We start from the raw sequence: 21,191 nt of genomic DNA, 5'->3' as shown, positions 1-21,191 counted from the left end.
ATTATGAATAGATTAAAATCATGCTTACTCATACTACAAGTCATAGATTCACTAACTACTTAATAACTTGAAAACTGGGTTTATAACAAAGATATTTACAAATATGTACATATAACAAGTAAGAAAGTGCTAAGTTCGGGTGTAACCAAACATTTTATACTGTCGTAAGATATTTATTTATTGTTATAACACACAATTCGACCCATATATTCGGCATAAGGTCCACTAGAATGACGAAAATCACTATACTTATATAGTATATGTACATTATATCCTAAACTATAAGATCACTTAATTTTGCTAAGATATCTCACATATTAACCGATGTATACGCTATAAAGTCCACCGGAAGTATGAAAATTCGTATATTATTAAGAATTGAGCCGATTTTGCCCAATTTTGGCACACTAGTAGAAAAAAAAACAAATTTTCTTTGAATTTCTTCAGAATATCTGAGATATTTAAGTATATTTTCGATAAAAAATAGATCACAAGCACTGAGGTTCACATGTTCGGTATCTGGGGTCTTGAAATGTTATATTCCGATTTCGTTTATTTTAAGATGGGTATTGTCACACTAGAAATGCAATATTTGTGCAAAGTTTTTTTCGATATCCTCACTGGTGCTTCATTTATAGATTGCTAAGTGAACGAATCATAAGGGCTTCAAAATTCTGGTATAATGAAAATATGCGTGGTTGTGAACCGATTTCTTTCAAACTAATTTTGTTGAAATCGGACGAGTAGTTTCGGAGATATTGTTCTTAATCCATAAGTAGGCGGAGCCACGCCCATTTAAAATTTTGTATACCAATTTGAGTGCAGAAACGGGAATTTAAGGTTCATGGTGGTTTTCCATTACTGAATTAAAGCAGTTTTAGTAGTTTTCAACATAACTTTTGTATAGAAGTGGTTATAATCTGATTTAATATACTTTTTAGACTGTATAAGGAAATGCCTTAGAGAGTTTGGTTGCTATAGCTTTAGTATTATAGTTTACGAGATACATATGTCCAAATAACTTAGTAGAAAGCTTAGCTACGCCCACTTTCTCAAAAAATGTCAGTCAAATATGCCCCACCCTTATGTGATCCTCTGTACCAAATTTGAAATTCATTACTTTATTTATAGGGTTTCGCCATTTTTTGGGCTTGGCAGTAGTACGATTTCACCCATCTGCAATACCAACCTTCGCATGTTGTCAAGGAACACGAATATCAAGTTCCATCAATATATCTCAATTTTTACTCATGTATTCGCTTTGATGCGGATCGTAGCTAGACGTTTATCCAACACCAAAATTGCGCTCCTTTTTATGGCCGCTGTAGTAGATGTCACAAGGACTCACCTTCTTCCGTCCTAGTTCCGTCCATCGCATTTCTTGGATGGCGGTGATATCAGCCCTTAGTCGTATGAGGACATCAACCAGCTGAGCAGAGGCACCTTCCCAAATTAAATATACGGACATTCTAGGTGCATACCCTCAAATCGTGATACTTAAAACGTTTTTTTATGTGGTGGATCCCAAACCCTACACACAACCACATAAGCGGGCTTCGCCTTCAGCTCGCCTCCAAACTGATGTCTGTTGGCTATCCAGAGGATACTTAGTCTAAGACCGGAAGTCGTGAGCGGCTTGGGCCACATGCAAAAGACTCGTTGCTGGCCACTCCCAAATAAATGGAAGTCAGCAACCGCTCCTAAGTGAACTTCTACACATGATCCCATCTTCCCTTCCATGAATAATATGATCTACCCTATCTTTTGAGATACATGCTGCCTTCGATCGTTGGAATACCAATATAAGATGAGTCAAAGGTTTTTTTTCACGTTATCGCCTTCTCGAAGCAACTGGACAACGCTCATAAAAACCCTACACTGTGAATAGTAGGAACCCGTTGTACCATTTTTGTCGGCAATCTTCAAAGAAGAATTGACAGCGTATAAGTACTAAGTAAATTTAGATATTTATTAGTCAAATGAAGAACATTTTAATTTCCCGTGAGTTTTGTTGACATATTTGTAATTGTTAGACTATTTACATATTAATCGACTAGTTAGTAGTGTGCTTCATATTGAGCCGGCAGTAGACGATACACGATCTCTGATTATGTCAGCTTTGTCACTGAATTGCCATAAAAGATAAAGCGAAAATTGGAGAGACATGATGAAAAATTATTAAGATGTTCTTTGGTGCAAGCGTGTTGCAATATGCGCACAGATATGCATATGTATATATATGTATATAGTACATATGTATATAAATTTTATATGGCTTAATCAAGTCATGCAGAAACGTGCGCAAAATGCGACATTTTGTCGTGCCTATTAACAAATGTTATTCCGGATCTACCAAATTTGGTCATGTAATTAGTCCAACTTAAAATATAATATTTTTTCGCACTTTCTTTGTTGTAAATAAATAATTTTTTTCATTCGCCTACATATTATTTGACAATGCGCAATAGGCGTAATAAATTCTCAATATTCACACTCCAAAAAAATGGAGCCGGATGATAGTAATCTATATAGTATACAATAGAAAGATTTAAAAAGTAACAGTTCCGGTTACGGCGCTATATCTAGAAATTATGGCATGAATTAAACGGCTTAGTTATAGATATTTAAAGCTTTTTACTTAATGACATTTTGTGGACCGTCCTTAGCATACCACGTTTCATCAAAAATAAAAATTTTTACTCAAATCATCGCTTGTACGGTCGGACTGCCAGAGATCCGGAAGTCAACTCGTCTCGTCAACCTGTTTTCGATAAGTCTTATATGTTACAAACAACCGTTAGATGCACAAAACTATTCTACTTTGTCAGAATATGAAAGTTTAAGGAGTGTACAATAATGCGCAATTTTTGGCAAAAATTATAAAATAATTGAGTCCTACTAATTATTATTTTTAGGGGTGAATTTTGCATGTATAATTGCTTGATTTCAGTAAGATACCGCATTTATTTTTGGAGATACTCTTATATGCTCTCTATTCGTAAAGACACCCATTTCATACGTTTCATAGTTAAACCTTAGAATCCTAGACCTTAGGCACCTACTCGATGTATAATGACTTCATTTGAAGGCCAAAGTAAGCTTCAAAGCATTCACAATTGTATAATCAAATCCTTAGTATGCTCTTTGACCATGTAGTCTTACGAAGATATGCTTATAAGTACCAGAAGTGGTCGATATTTAAACAAATCCAACATTCAGGCCTCCCCATTGGAAAATGCTTTATGCACATTATACAAAGAAATATGTAAAGGGTTTTTCAATAGGGACACTACAAGAGTAGACCGCTCTTTTGACATTTCTCTTCGGTAAGGTTTACCATTTCATTATGGAAAGATATACGATCCAACAACGAGTCGAAATTATTAAAATCTACTACCAAAATTCGGAGCCAGTGGACTTAACATTAAGAGCGCTACGTCCCATTTATGGTCAGCATGAATGGTTTCGTCTATAAGCTAAATATGCGACAGTTTATGGGTCGGCGGCATCATTGGGCCTTACTTCTTTGCTACCGCTCATGATAACCGAATATTTTTGGCTCGAATTGGATGATTAGGACTTGGACAATATGCGGTTCCAACACGACGGTGCCACAAGCCACACAGCGAATGTTAGAATCGATTTATTGAAAACCAAGTTTGGTGAACGTGTTATCTCACCAAATGGCCCATCAATTGGATGCCTCGGTCGTGCGATTTGACGCCGTTAGACTATTTCCTGTGGGCCTACGTCAAGTCTATGGTCTATGCCAACAAGCCAACGACGATTGATGAACTTCCTACGAATATCGAACGAGAAATTGCAGCAGTAGCGGCTTGAAAATCGTCGAAAATTGGGTTCATCGTCTGGACTTCTGCCAGCGCGCAGGTGGTGTCCATGCAAAAGAAATCGAATTCCATCGAATGTACTTTAACAGGAAAAAATAATTTCATGGATATACCAAACGGTTTTTTGTTTTATATAAAAAAATTGTAGCGTTATTATTGAAAACCCCTTTATCTAGTCATATCTCAAATGACATTCGCAGTAAGATATGTTATGTCATATAACGAGTCCTGTAAGCTGACATAACTAAATATTGGAGGTAATAGACTGGTATACGCACTACCAAGTAGTATACAGATTTTCCAACTGGGTTTGGCTATCGACTGGCGTATGCCTATCGTTATTATGACTCACTGGAGGAACAATTGCTCCAATGAACGGCACATACATATCCGTATACATATATATTAGTTGAATATGCAATCGTGAGTGCGTCTCAATGCAATCGAACGGATGTTTTCCATTACAACAACGGCGATTAGCTTCGCAGATACTATTTGTTTCATAAAACATATACATACACATAGTAGCCAACATCACCCTTGAACTTGGCCGCAACTATAGAGTTTAGAAATAATTTATTATTAATTATACTATATAGTGTATGCGTATGCTTGTATATCTACTGTCAGCTTTTTTTTATCGTTAAACCGAGTAGTTGTATTTTTCAATTATATCAAAATATTCGACAAAATGGGATTTCTCAATTAGAAAGTTCTTATTAACAAATAATTATTCTGCATTATTTCGAACAAAATCAAGTGATCTGTAAAGCGCTAGTATATCTAGTGCTAGCGATTCTAGTTAGTTAAATATGGAATATATTAGGTCTACAACTTTGCTTCCGCCGTTTTTTTGTAAATTTAAGCCACCGTAAGTATCCGAAAGCATTCGATGAGCCTCAACCGCACTTTTCTTGGAATTAAAAAAGAAAAGCAAAATTTCCCGCAAATGTCGAGAATTCGGCTCAAAAAGTGACATTTTTCAGTTGAGAATAAGTTTGGGATGCAAACAGATCTCTACAAATCAATCTTGGGTTAATGTTGACTCAAATGTCCAAGATCGATATAAAAAGAAAATATCGATTTAATCGACCAGTGCTTGACCCTAGAGACATCTATTGGAAAACGGCGGAAGCAAATTTGTAGACTATTTGAATTCACCGGCACATAATGAGATAGATACCATGTCGAATAATATGTACCTTTTCAGCCGATGTAGTACACATTTGCATTATGGTACTCAAAATCAAAAGCAAACATTTCAAAATTAAAAACTCTTAATATTCAATTGTGTGAGAACATAGTGTTCCCTACTGCTTTTCTGTGGCTTCGACAGTCGATATATTATATAGGCGTTTCAGCATTCACGTTCAATTTAACGGTATATAGACACCTGCTCGATTGCTGTTATCGTGTCAAAACTTACGACAGCAAAGTATGAATGACTTCTACCCAATTTATAAGGCCCGCGATAACTATGTACGTGATTTTTTGAACAAATGTTCCTCCTACATAAAAAAACAAAAATAATAATAATAATAAAATGTATATAATACATTTTCTATAGTATAAAAATTATCAAATTTTTTTGACGAACGACAAATACATAAATACAGTACTTAGTATATACATATGTATTTATATGAGTATACTGAGTATATTTTGTTATAACAAACTTCTTTCATTGATTACTGTTATTAGTGGTATTCAGACCAGCTCTATTAGATCGTTAGTCTTTATTCGATAGTTTTTTGCTCTACCTCAGTAGAATAGTACTTTTGTTTTCTTATTTCAAAATTTACCATACTACTATCGACTACATAGATAATGTGATCCTGCATCAACTACATTTATATTCATGAAATAGCAGCATGTTCTGCAAAAAGAATAAAAATGCTAGGTGGTTGGAATCAGAAGAACTATGGATATAGTGATATCCTAAACCAATTCAAAATAAACGTCAATAAATCAGACTAAAATCTCCCAAAGTTGTACTTCAATAGTTACTTCCTGTTGAGTATACCATCTCATTCTATATCAACGGGTCCAAAAGGAAAATCGAATCTGGACATTTCCCTCTCTATACGTCTACCGAACACGGCTAGCATCTTCCAAGCGGAAGTACTGGTCATTGAGAAGACCTGTTGATCTCTATTGGCTAACTACGAGAGGATACATAAAGCAACAATATACACATATAGTTAGGCGGCTTTCAACTAGACTTATTCTGGGTTCTTGGCCACAGAAATATTTTCGGTAACGAAAAAACATACGAGAAGCGTTTCTAGATGAAACCGAGATGTCCGCTAGGGTCGATAAAGAGAGAGCTCCATATACAATTTCAACAATTATCCAATAACAGATGGCAATGCACAACAAAATGTAAAATAACTAAACCGATATGACCGGAATATGACAAGAAAAGAACTAGGGACTTTTAAATAGGTCCAAGAAAAGTAACTTCAGACTCACTGCTACTACGAGTACAACAGGATATTGACCACTTGGAGATATTAATAAAGGGGGAGTATAAAAGAAAACTAAGCGAATATTTCGAAGAACCCTTGTGGTTGTAACGCGTAACACGTATGTAAATCGAATTCAAAGATATTATTTAATACTTTCCTTTGGTTAACCCCGACACATTTCTACATGTTTCCAGATTCCAGATTAGTCTGTTGCATAAACGGTAAATAATAATCGATTAAGTTTAATTTATTGGAATGAGTGTATATTCTTTCAAACCTACATATACATATACATATTTACTTACTAGGTATATAATTGTTTATACTCAGAATTTCGCCGCAAAACAATTTCCAAGTCAACAGATGACGAATAGCATAAATCATTTCGGCTGATTAAAATGAAAGCTTAAGGTTGTTGAGTTGGTTACTTAAATTCAACGTAATGGGGATAAGCCATTGGGCAAGGGCATAGAATGCAAGAGATAAGTACTAAAAATATAAAAATATTACAGCGAAGTCTACTGCTTTATCTCAAAAGCCCATAATATTTCGAAAAAAAATATTATTTAAAAATGTAACTAATAGTACGAACCGAATATTAGACAACTAAAAGGTAAAATATATCTTCGTCGATGATCTTACCAAGTCTTTCTATAACTTTTACGCTGGTAGCTGAGTAAAATCGGATTTTGCTCGATTATAGTCTTTTCGCACAGGAGCTAATTGATCAATTCCTCGATCGAGCCTTTGCTCGATTAAAGCGCTGATCTAGATCGATTTACCATATAAAATAAAAATCAAATTTTTCTACATTAATTTTTAATCGAATTATAGTTCGCATCGAGTTGAAAATGCAATAAAAGTTTTTGTTCACGCAACTCGACGGTAGATGCTGATGCGGTCAATCAGCTGATGAAACTTACCAACTTCCAATGAAAAGCAAAAACAAAAATGTACAAAAAACAGCTAATCGACTATCGAGTAGCCGGCAGTGCGAAGGGAAAAAACTGGTTTCTCAATTAAAATTTTTATTGATTAATTAATTTGTCTGTGCGAAAAGGCTATTATGCATCAGAGTAATGCAATGACCTAATTTTGCATACTTATTTAATACAATCGTCTTATACTGAAATTTTACACAATTTGTAACGTAGCTTAAGCAAGCTAAAAGGAGAATTTACTATGAGAACTCAGTGATACAATTTTTCTGACCTATTTAATTATGAAATCAAAGCACATTATATATTTTTGAAATATAATTTTTGTATTAACGACTTTTTTAAATCTACTCCAGTCTTCTTAAAGAATTACGTAATATTTACAGCATTATGTTTGAAGAAACCAAGATAAAGAGACAAGCTAATTTGACCAAGTTTACAATTAGAAACTGTGACAGTTGAAAGTTAATTTGTCTTTGCGTCCTCTTTATTCAGAACAAAGGAAGCACTTTGATATGAACAAACAATAACAAAACTAACGGAATTTGTCCAAACTTTTCATACTTTTGTACAAAATTTTACTCGCTTTGTGCGACAATGGACGTAATAATAATAATAACTAGTATTTCAGACAAAATAGTTTAATAAAAGCAGTAACGGAGAATTTTATACAATAGAAACACATAACTAGATTAAGAAAAACTTAATTTGCTTCTTCTGCCATTTTAACTTTATTCAAAAAATCGTTATATTCCTACACAAATAATATCATAAAAATTTAAATAACATTTAATATTTTTATTTACAAGTTTACTACTTTCTAAACTGCAGACTTTTATTTGGATGCTATATTTGCAAATCGAAGAACACACGTTTTTTACTTACGACTCAAACTCCCGGAAAAGTAAATTGTTTACTAAGTAAGTATTTTGTATTATATCCACTATTTTTAATTATGCACATCTTCGCTGCATACTTTCCACCAGTTTTTGAGATCGTTCCTTTGGAATTGTATACCAAGAGTTCTCAACTACAGTCCATAAAAAATCAAACATTTTTGAAGTTTTTCCATGAAATTTGTGTCTGGACATCAGTCCATAATCTTTTTATTGCACGGACCTCACGTGCTTTGCGCAGGACAATCCAAATTCTAACTAATCTTCCCGAACAATTGGCTTACTTCTTTTGCGGTGTGCTTCGGATCATTCTACTGCATAAATATCCAGTTAATGTACATTGACTCAAATAAAAGTGACTTTATTATATTTTTACTTCATCCACTTACTGATATCATTTCTGTGAATGATTTGAACAACGCCATACCAAGAAAACGCGACCCAGACCATTATACTTCCACCACTATGATATTCCCAAGGGTATAGCCTTTTCACACAGGAGCTAATTGATCTATTAACCGGTCTCTGCTCGATTAAAATGATGATTAAGATCGATTTACCATACAAAATAAAAATCTACATTAATTTTTAATTGAATATTAATCGACTTGGAAATGAAATGCAACTCTGCGACAAAGACGTATTTGTAATTATATATATGTATGCTATTTGTCTACGGTGTTATTCACGCTACCCGTCGGTAGATGTCGCTGCTAAAAATAACAAAAACAAAAGTGTATAACAGCTGATCGATTATTGAGTAGCCGGCAGTGCGAAGGACAAAAACTGGTTTCTCAATTAAAATTTTAATTGATCAATTAATTTGGCTGTGCGAAAAGGCTATTAGTTCCGAGTTGTATTATTTAGAAATTTGCGTAATATAATACAAATAGTTTAGTTAGTTCGGCTAGACCGATTAGTCTCAAATTTTAACACGACCTTCTTAAATATATTTTTTAGTAATTAATCGTAGATTTTTTCTCTCCGATAAATATTTTTTTTTTTATAAACAATTTAAGGCCGAAATTTCGGTGAAAATCGATTTTTTTTTTTGAGAAACCGCCATTTTGTCAAAAAATTTTATTTTGCTTATTCCTTCGATTAATTACTAGATTTAACATTATTTTAACGAAATCTGTTTGGTTTTTTAATTTCGGATGATCCAGTTCCGAGATATAGTGGTCACCGCAAAGTGTTTTTTTTGAGAGGAGCTCCTGGAGATCAGCTGTAGCTCTTTTTCAAATAAATATTTTTACTAGTACTAAGTCTTAAAATACAGTTAAAAGATACCATAATATGTGTATAAATTTTTGGATCAATAAATTAAAAATTCTGGAAAATTCACTTTTTTTTGGCCGTCTAACAATCATTCTGCAGTAAGTCGTTGTGAGATGTCTACTGGATTCTTCCACCAAGCTGCTTATGAGCCGTTGAACCTCCCATGTAGCGTCTTCTTGCATCTGATGAAGTAGCTCTTTTATTTTCGCCGAGACTAATTTGCCCAACCATTATTTCAGCTATATGCTCCTCGATTCGATTAGTTCCGTGTTGCGAAATGGGTCTGGTTGTTCTTCGCCTCCTCTCTGGCCCAAGCCAACCGTTGCACCTCAGCCTCCTTCAGGTTGGACTTGCTCCCAAGTCGGTTGCATATTCCGACCGAAATTTCAATGGTTACCAACGCCAAAAGCAAAAGGTAAAATATAAAGGGAACAGCTGTTCGATCAAAACAAACGGCAGTACAAATTGAGTGCACGTTTTCTTTCGGTTGCAGTTTTTTTTAGGGAAATAATACTTATATAATACGAATTTGACGCGAAACAGGCAATTGGAATTGAATTTATTATATAAAAATTACAATTTGGACTTATCTATTTCTATAATGTATAAGTTCCACTTGATACCTCTAGTGCCCCGAAGACCTCAAGGTAAATATAGTGATTGTTTTTGGCCACAAACTAGGGTTTATTAACACAATCCCAGGATCGCCCAGTAAACACATCTAACTCACTCAAATGCAAATTGCATACCACCGCAACCTGTTCCCGTTTCAGTGAAGGTGTGGCCGCTGTCGACAAAGCTTATTAAACCGCTGGGGAAATCGTTTGGGCTGATATCCCACCCCGTTTTTGAATTCGGGGGCCTCCACCCCTAGCGTTTTTTACCTACCGCCAGGCACCTCATTACCAATGGCCGATATATTTCCTCAACCTTCTCCTTCTAGTATAGCATATAAGTAGTCCCCCTTGAGGGAATAAATGGAGAAAATGTTGGCCTTCGCTAGATGACGCATGCCAGCACTGTTAGGCCGCCACTCGACACCCGCGCGGAGGATACAGTTAAGAGGAATTTTTGTCGCCCTACATATTGGTTTGCGTGTTGTTGGATAGAAATTATATACACTTTCTTGACTTCCTGACGCGCTTGGATCTGATGCTCCAAATATTGCAGTAGCGAGAAGCGCCATAACTTTGGAGAATACAAATCATTAATACCAGCTCCGCTTTTTCATGAATTGCGCACTTCCCGATTTTCCCTTAAATATTGCGAACTTAAATTTTTCCTTTATTTTATTTCAAACAAATTTATGTTTGGCATATTTAGCTCCTCACATATTTTATTAAAAGCTTGCGCCTTTGCATTCCGGTCCAAATATACCGGTGACTATATACACTCCTGGTCTGATCAATAGTACATTAAAACAGGGAAAAAAATTCAATCCTCTTCTTCTGGGTATTCTATATTTATGTTGCTCTGAAAGGATACAACTGAAACTAACTACATAAGTGAAATTGCAGACTATACAAATGTACATTTGTACACATGTAAGTAGTTCCAAAATTGTCTAACCTTTCTATAGCAACAAAAAAAAAAACAAAAATGCAACAATAGAATAGCGTATTTTGACAATGGCAAGCTCATATGAGTACATTCGCGTATATTGTCAGAGTGTGTACACTGTAAGTGGGAGCTGCGAACTCCGACAGATTAAATGAGTTATGGTGGTTCGGTGACACTTCATAATACACTCGTTTGACTTTTGACCTGCAGTAATCGGAGGGCAAACAAAGTGTATTGAATTTACTGCTTTGTAACCAAATAAAATGTAGTGAACCTTCACAGTGGAGCCATCAACACCATTCTTGCCTCCCTCCCTTGGAGTCAAACCACCACCTATATCAGACGCTGAGCTCGAGTTGTCATGTGATACCAGAACGACCTTTGCGCAACCAAAGAACGTATTATAATATACGTTCTTTGATCATGAGCAAATGAAGCACATACATGCAGATGTACAATGTCTACTTTTAGACATACTTTTGGAGAAACTCTTCGCTAAACGGTTCGACTGACGTCTTCTATAAACGGAATTTGTTTTAATTGCCTTTCTGTATATTGTAAAGTATTCTCAAAACTTTGCCACGCTCTCAGACAGGGTAAAACGCATAATCGGTATCCGCGAACTCATCATTTATCCATTTATAAACTTTGTAAAGCTTACTCCAAGAAGACAACCAGAAAGTGCTTACATTGAGACGAACGGATAACTTGAAAGCTCACTCTGTTGGTTTTGGTATCGACTAAAGCTTGTTTTTAGTAACGACTGAAAGCTTTTTACTTCATATTAAACTTTAATTAATCGTTTCATCGAGAATCTGTAGCAAATCAACATCTGGAATATTAAATAACAATTAATGCTAGTAGCTGCTGGCTTTTAGGAGGAGGACGTGTGCCCCAATTTTGGCACACTAGTAAAAATTGAGTATATTTTCGGTAAAAAAAATAGGTCAAAAGCACTGAGGTCCGCATGTTCTGTATATGGGGCCTTGAAATGTTATAGCCCGATTTCGGTGGTTTTAAGATCTATGATGTCGCACTAGAAATGCAATATTTTTGGCGCTACTGGCGCTTAACTTATAGATTGGTAAGTGAACAAATCAGATGGGCTTTCAAATTGTGATATGAGGAAAGTAGGCGTGGTTGTGAACCGATTTCTCCCATTTTCGAATTATGCTATTTAGATGTCAAGAAAATGTGATGTTGGTCGAGTAGTTTCAGAGATATGGTTTTTCACCCATAAGTATGTAGAGCCACGCCCATTTTAAAGGTTCCTCACTGAATGAAAGCGTTTTTAGTAGTTTTCAACATAAGCTTTGTATGGAGGGTAGGCGTGGTTATACTCCGATTTTCTCCAAATTTGGTTGAAATTGATAGAATAGTCTCTGAGCTATGAGATTGGACCTAAAAGTGGACGATGCCATGCCCATTATTCAACATTATCGCAAAGCAACAGGGTTTATAAAAAAAGTGATGTCACTGAAGGGTAAGCATGAAAGATATATCTTGAGGTCAATCCATCGTGAAACCAATCGCAATATAAGTTTTAGTGATCCCCATTGGTAGATCAGACAAATTATTCTTGAAGCATTGTCATCTGTTTGTCGTTAAATATATCGTAAAGTTCGCATCAAGCGCTGGCATCACATGACTACTACTCAGGGAATCCGTGACGGAACTCCATCTCTTATCGCTAAGAACCATAACTGGTTTATGCGGGGTCTGTTGGCCCACCAGACTAACCTAGCCTTTGTTATGTAGATGCCACTTAGCGAATTCCAGAAATCGACTGTCATCACTTTTCCGAACGATACGACAGCTTTGGCCTGCCACTGACTGTTCCTTGATGTCTGGTGCGCCTAGGATTCCATGTAGGATATGACTTGAGCGTGCTTTTGAGATGATCCATAATCAGTCAAACACAACTTCGAGTCCCTCAATTGAGTTCAGCAAGAGTTACTGGATACTTACACAACCCTCCTTTGAAGAAAGAGTTACTTGTACAGTATTAAATAGAAGAAAGCATTCTAAAATGCATATCCCTAGCTCCCAGTTTAATTTAGTTCTCCGGCCTTTCGTGCGACTGTAATGAACACATAGGCCCGATTTCTATGGATAAAATACCTGTAGGGATATACTAATTACTAGTGCATGCGTATGTTCGGAAAATGATTGAGCAGGTGAAGAACAATAGAAAGTTGTAGATTGTCACTTAATAGCGCTTGATTTGACCTTCATTACTAGTGCGTGCTTAATAACATAAAATTAATATAAATATTCTTATATGTAAGAATGTATATAGATATGTATATATACGAGTATACCGTTAGCTGCATAATAATGGTGGTTGAAGGTCAGAGATAAGCGCGCGCAATTCAAATTCATAGGCTCTTAATTTAGTATTATTAAGAATATAAATGATAAAAGTTTTCCAAATTAATGCTTTCGAGTTAGTGAGCCTACAAAATAGTTTAGCGTTGAAATTTAGTTAGTAATATTATCTAGATAATTTTCTGATATTTATTTGGTGATAAATGGTCATATTTAGACATTAATTGGTACATGACTGATTAAACGTTTTAACCACGTTTAGAATACCTTCCCACGGGCTGAGCTCGAGCTATAAGAAGGCTTTACAACAGTAGATAGGCTGAAAAGTTAGTATCGGATGTCCACCATCATGGTGGACATACCGTATTAAGAGAGTAGAATAGTTTTGTTCACATAACGGTTGTTTGTAACACCAAAAACTAAAATAGCTAGATATAGGGTTATACATAGGAGGGCACATTTAAATGAATTTTTTTGGGACATATCTCGTAAATTACTAGAGCTGTATAAACCAAATTCTTTAGAGTCGTTTCATTTAGGCAGTTCTTTATAGAGGAAATCGGTTTATAACCACGCCTACGTTCCATACAAAGGTTATGTTGAAAACTACTAAAAATGCTTTAATTCTGTAAGGTAAAAACACAAGAAATCTTAAATTTCATTGTAAAGATGGTACAGAAGGGCTAAATTTAAATTTCTATTAAAAAATTTAAATGGGCGTGCTTCCGGCCACTTATATGTCAAAAACCATATCTCAGAAACTATTCTACGAATTTCTATGAAAATTGGTTCATAACATTTTCCTGACATCCCAATGATATGTTGAATGGGCCAAAACGGTTGACAACCACGCCTACTTCCCATATACCAGAACTTTGAAGTCGAGCAGAATCGTTTGTATATATGTGATTGCCCTTGAAACCGTTTAACCGGATATAGCCGTATCGATGAGAGCGCGCCACTCCTCTCTTTCCTTCGCAGTTCGGCGAGATCCCAAGTGTAAGCAGGTCGCTCTCCACCTGGTCCCTCCGACGGAGTGGAGGCCTTCCCCTTCCTCGGCTTCCTCCTGCGGGTACTGTTTCGAACACTTTCAGAGCTGGAGTGTTTTCGTCCATTCGGACAACATGACCTAGCCAGCGTAGCCGCTGTCTTTTTATTCGCTGAACTATGTCAATGTCGTCGTATAACTCGTACAGCTGAATCGTTTACTTTACAATATATAAAGTAAGCACTAGTGCATATATTGGAATCAAACTTTGCACAAATACTGCATTTATAGTGTGGCATCGCCCTTCTAAAAATCGCCGAAATCGGACCATAAGTTTTCAAGGCCCCATGCATCGAACATTTATTAGAAGCACCTTTTTGAATTTTTAAAAAAGGAATTTTGATTCAAGCGATTCCGATGAATTTTTCAAAAAAGCGTCCGACATTTGGGAACCGCCATTTTGAGTTTGGAAAAACCGAAATTTAAAAAATCGCTGTCCGCCATATTGGTTTTCTGGGGTTATCTCAAAACCCTGATCAGATGAGGTTTAATGGACCTCGGAAGAGCCCCAGGTCATGACAATTTTTTTTTTGTGTGACTGTGAAATTAACGCGGGAGACACAAGTACCATTGTGACGGACCTATTAGTATACATACTGACGGGAAAAATAGCAATTTTTCCGCGGTTTTACACATATTAGATAGTTCTTAATTGGGAAAAAGCACGTTTTGTTGATTGAGAAAATCTTCAGTTTGAAAACTGAGACCTACATAATATACGTGTACAAGCTTTTTGCACTCTCAATATGCTATATCGAACGAGAAATTAGTGTTGTGTTGTGTTACTGACCGACGTGTACGCAGACCCTGCTCACAGACCATGCTCGCCGAAACCGTTGCGTAAAACTTATATGATTGTATAGTCAATGAAATTTGTGTTCTAGTACCCAGATTATTTATTACTGAGGTATTCGGAAACGAGGAAAATCCATAACATCTAGGCTTTATAGTAAAATAAGTAAGGATTTCATCAGTTTCATCATCATTTGGCTCTACAGTTCTTTCTGAGCTTCGCACTGCTGCAGAACACGCCTTCAAGTTACTCTGTCTTCAGTCTTCTATCTTTCGCGTCCCTTACTTACTTTTGAGCTCTTGAATCATCCATTCATGTAATATGTCCTAGCTATCTTATAATAATCTTTTTAATAAATCGCACAATCGTTTTCGCCTTGAAGTTTCAGCTTCCTCAACATCAAACCATATTCTTAGAAATATTCCAACCTATATTTTGAAGTTAACTCATAAGTTACTCGATGGATAATATAAAATTATCTCATCAAATAATATTTAATTAGAAACTGAAATAATATTAGGGAGTACTATACTAATTTATAGAAGGAGTCCGTATTGCTAAAAAAGTCCGTCTGCCTGCTCAACAGCGTTATGAAAGGTCGAGAATTGAAAATTGTACATACCTAGTATATGAACGTGCGTACCACTTTGGGTATAAATTTATGGGTACATACAACAACTGTAAGCTCAACAAGGATCATAAAGTGGAAGAGGGAGGAAAAGTTGAAGGAAAAAGTAAAATTCGCGCTAATGAAGCAGACAACTCACACCCCAAAGAAGTATTTTTGCGGGACTGTGCATTTTTATAGCGTGCAAAACATTAGCAAGCCGATTGGTGTCACCCCACAGCGTACTTGGCTAAGTAAGCCCTTTGCTAAGCAATTCCGACGCTTTTACGTCTCTGCTTGCTTATAAACATAAAAGCCGAAATGTTTGCAAGACGAGCGGGCATTGAATCACAATGTAATTGCACTATGTACTACTTCGCCAACAACAATAACAACAATAACACTATCAAATAACATTCAAACGTACAACGACGCGTCATTCAAGAGGAGAAGGACATTCGGAGGTCTAGTTACGAGGATATACGGCAATGGATGACGCTTTCCTGGCCGCTGTACTACATTCAGGCCGACAGCGCTCAGTTGTGTTCGAATACTGTAAGGGTGCATACACGGTACGGAGTAGCTTGCTTATTTTTCGAATCCTTGCACACTCGTCGTTGACTTTGCGGCAGTGTTACATACAAGTACATACATACATATGTGTGTATTTTATTTTCGGTTACACTGATTTACAACAATTCTCAAACGAAGCAAGAAATTCGGCACACGAAATCATGCAACTATCTGGGTGAACGGTAAATAGAACAGCCGAAAACAATAAGCAAGTCGCAATATGTGTGCTTATGGAACGTATGATGGCGCCTAAATTTAAGTTCACTACCAGATGATCCATATATACATACATACATGTACAGAGATTTTCTACAGTCGACTTCATATTTGTCACGCATGTGCCTTTTCTGAGTGTTACTAGTGATGGCATTTGCAGAAATTGTGAATTTTAGTTGATTTTGAAAAGATTTCCAAATAAAATGCGTTTGTATTCAATTAGACATGGCAAGTGTGTGTTTGTGAATCTGCCACTGTATTCAAAAGCGCGTATTAAAGCATAAACAACGGAGTATCTATAGAGCTGTACAAATGTTTTTGAAATTTCGATGGAAAGTTGTCCTTTTGTTGTCCGGTAAGTGTTATTACTTAACAAAGACACATTAAACATTATTAAATTTTCCTATAAAACAATGCTTTTTTATTAAAGGGAAGTTGTCAATGTTGTAAATGGCGTTTGACAAATATTTCCTGAACAATGATAAAACATATCCAGAGAGGCATATTTGGACGTATTTTTTTTTTGGGAAAGAGGGCGAGGACCCACCGCCTACGAAGTTTTTTGTACATATCTTATAAACTGATAAATATATCAAGTACTTCCTTACCCCCCTCCTTATTTGCGAAGAACTCGGACAGTCACTTTTCACAAGCCTCTTTTGAGTTCAACTTTCCACCACCAAGGGTGTTCGCCATGAACAGGAACAGCTGGTAATCACTTGGTGCTAAGTCCGGGCTATATAGTGGATGCGATAAAACCTCCCATCCGTGCTCCCGTAGCTTCTGACGAGTCATCCACGAAGTTTGTGATCTGGCGTTGTCCTGGTGGAACACTACAACCTTCCCGGATGGACAATTCTGAACGCTTCTGGTCGATCGCCTGCTTCAAGCGGCCCAGTTGTTCGCAGTAGATGGTAGAATTAAGCGTCTGGTCATATGGGAGCAGCTCATAGTGGATTATTCCCTTCCAAACCCAACAAACACACAGCAAAGCCTTCCTGGCTGTCAATCCCGGCTTGGCCACTGTTTGGGACGATTCACCGGCCTTCGACCATGACCGTTTTCGCTTGATATTGTCGTATGTGGTTCATTTTTCGTCGCCAATCACCATGCGCTTCAAAAATGGGTCGAGTTCATTCCGTTTAAGCAGCATATCGCAGGAGTTGATCCGGCCCAGAAGGTTTTTTTGCGTCAAATCATGTGGCACCCAAACATCAAGCTTTTTTGTGTATCCCGCCTTCTGCAGATGGTTTAAAATGGTTTGGTGACTAACTCCCATCTCCTGGGCGGTGTCACGAGATGCCACATGCCGGTCTAACTCGATGTTTTCCATGATTTCGTCGGCATTCGTCGTCACAGGTCTTCCGCCGGCTGGCATATCCATGGTGTCGTTTTGACACGCTCTGAATTGTCGAAACCATTCCTTCGTAGTTTGAAGTGATAGAGTACGATCCCCCAAAACATCATAAATCTCACGGAACGTTTCTCTATCGGATTTGCCTTTAGCGAAGGAAAACTTTAAAACTCTGAACTCCATGTTTACACGTCTGTAACTGTTGAACGCAATATCCAAACTAATCTTGCATAGCGTCGTTTTGTAGGTTATGTCAAGACCTTTCAAAGATGTATAGTATTGCCAGATACGAGCTCTGTAGCGCTTTATAAATAGCCGCGAAATTCAAAAGTCAAAAAGGCGGAAGGGAGATAACATTTTCCTGGCATCACAATGATAGGTTATGACAATAGGCCAAATCGGTTCACAACCACGCCTACTTCGTGTATATCAGAACTTTGATGTCGATCTGAAAGTAAGCACTAGTGAAGATATCGGAACTGAATTTTGCACAAATACTGCACTTATAGTGTGGCAACGCCCATCTAAAAATTGCCGAAATCGAAGTATAAGTTTTCAAGGCCCTTTATATGGAACATGAGGACCTCAGTGTGACCTTCTAATAATTTTTTTACCTAATATAGGGTAAGTCTCTCAGATGTTTTGAATAAATTCAGAGGGTATTTTTCTTCTCTGTGTCTCCGTGAGCCGCCTTTGAGTAATGGACGCTAGAGTCTCCAATATAAGGTTGCCGCAGTTTAAAATATAGATGATCTTCAGATGCTTTTATAATATATTTATAATTTCACAGGATTACTGTAAACACTTGCGTGTATCATTTGCCTTACAAAATAATTATACCGTAATATGTGTAGGCATTAAGCTACTTTACTTTAGATAATGACATAATATTTTGCAACGACGCCACCCAATTCTGTCGAAAGTTTAACACATCAACAAACAGCAGTTGAAGTATCATATAGATACGAGATAAACACATTTCTGGACACGCATAAGGTTGGTCAAATATGCTTATGTAATGTAAATATGTGTATACTGTAACTGAAGAGTATTGCACTTGCATCATATCGCGTTTTCATGTTGCCCATTTTGAGGTTTTATGACAGTCATACTATATGTAATGGCAAGTGACTCCCAGTGGTTATGTCAACATACATATATGAATAAATATATATTATATACATATGTATATATGTACATATATTTCTTTGTTTGTAGCATAGTTTAATTCAACAACCAGTAGTTAACCACTCAGCTGTTGGAGTTTTATAAATTCACTTGTTTATCTTAGCCCCTCAAATATAGTAAAGAATCGCATAAATATGCGAATTGAATAGCAAAACAAAGCAAGAAAGTACAACAAATATGACCAATGACGAAAATTCTAAAATGCAAAAATATAAAAATGAAAGTGAAGAGCGAATACTGAAAGCTGAGCGTATCTACAATACCCGGGCAACAGACAGTGGAGCAAAACGGGTGAAAATGTAATTAATATTTAGCATATAATATACTTAGTAGTATATAATGTAAAAAATGAATCATCATTGAATAATATTACGAGCGTTATTTGATTTTTAAATATTATAATCCATAAAGTTACACGAATCACTGCCACGCCCACAAAATGGCGAAAACCGAAAACACATAAAGTGGCATAACTAAGCCATAAATAAAGTTATAAAAGTAAAATTTGGAACAAAGGATTCCACTAGGAGGGGGAATATTTGGATGTAATTCTTTTGGGGAAGTGGGCGTGGCCCCGCCCCCTTCTAAGTTTTTTGTACATATATCGCAAACTAATGAAGCTATATAAACTAAACTTTCTGCAGTCGCTTCTTTTAGCCACTTCTTAATACATTCCAAAAATAAAAGAAATCGGATAATAACCACGCTCCCCTCCCATACAAAGGTTAGGTTGAAAATTAGTAAAGGTGGGTTATCTCACTAACGAAAAACGTCAGAAATACTAAATTTTACAGAAGAAATTGCAGAAGGATGCTGTACTCAAATTTTTTTACAAAATGGAAAATGGGCGTGGCATCACCCACTTATGAGTCAAAAACCATTTCTCAGGAACTACTCGACCGATTCGAATGAAATTCGGTATATAATATTTTCTTTAGACCCTGCTGACACATGTGGAAAATGTATGAAATCGGTTCACAACCACGACAACTTCCCATGTAACTCAATTTTGAAGTCCATCTTATTCCTTAACTTTATAATATATACATAAGGAACCAATGAAGATAACGAAATAAAACTTTATACAAATACTGTATATGATCTGTGGCATCACTTGTGAAAAAATTGTCGAAATCGGACTATAACTCAAAGCCCCGAATATCGAATGTGAAGAATTCAGTGCCCCATGGTAATTTTTCATCGAAAATTTCGGTAAATCTCTCAGGTATCTTAATTTAATATAGAGGAAATATTTTTCTTCTAATAGTGTAACTTCCCCTAGCTCTCATATACCTAATTATAGGATTTTCAAATTGGGTCAAATTGTGTGTTATCTTAATAAAAATATATCAATAAATTGCGAGAGTATAAAATGTTCGGTTGCACCCGAACTTAGCCTTTCTTTACTTGTTTTTTTTTATTAATTTTATTGAGATAACACACAATTTGACCCATATATTCGACATAAAGTCCACTAGAATAACGAAAATCATCATATATATTATATGAGGGCTGAGGTAATTCCTGAACCGATTTCACTCATCTTCACCACAAAGGTACATTATAACCAAGATTATACATTCACTTAATTTTGCTAAGATTGTGAGATATCTTACCTTCTGGTGGACTTTTAATCGATATATACGATATAAAGTCCACCAGAAGTTGTAACCTTATATGAGGTATATGGGGCTAGATGAAATATTGGCCTGATTTTGCACATTTTTGTACAGACGCATACTATTAGTAGAAACACAACACACCTTTTAACTGCTTTAAAATATCTGAGAGATTTACCGATATTTTCAATATAAAAAAATAACTGCAAGCTTTGTGGTCCTCACCTTCGATATCTGAGACCTTGAAATGTTCTAGTCTGATTTCGACGATTTTTATACGGACTTTGGCTCACTAGAGGTGCGGTATTTGAGCAAAGTTTTGTTCCGATATCTTCACTGGTACTTAACTTATATGTATATTGTAGAGTGAACGTACTTTAAAATTGTGTAATAGTTAAAGTAGGTGTGGCTTTTCCAAGATATGCCCCTTCTTAGCGTAACCTCAACACGAACTACATATATTTATGGTTTAGTTAT

The 21,191-nt window shown here is 36.2% G+C and overlaps 1 protein-coding gene across 1 annotated transcript in view; it reads right to left on the bottom strand.

The window, feature by feature from the left end:
• Positions 1-21,191, bottom strand: part of LOC105210356 (matrix metalloproteinase-2) — a 333,824-nt gene that overhangs the window by 291,572 nt on the left and 21,061 nt on the right. The window lies entirely within an intron of this gene.

Source organism: Zeugodacus cucurbitae, chromosome 6 (genome assembly GCF_028554725.1).
Source record: "Zeugodacus cucurbitae isolate PBARC_wt_2022May chromosome 6, idZeuCucr1.2, whole genome shotgun sequence".
NCBI lineage: Eukaryota > Metazoa > Arthropoda > Insecta > Diptera > Tephritidae > Zeugodacus > Zeugodacus cucurbitae.
Note: the sequence above shows the minus strand (reverse complement) of the source record. Positions and strands in the feature narration are given on the sequence as shown.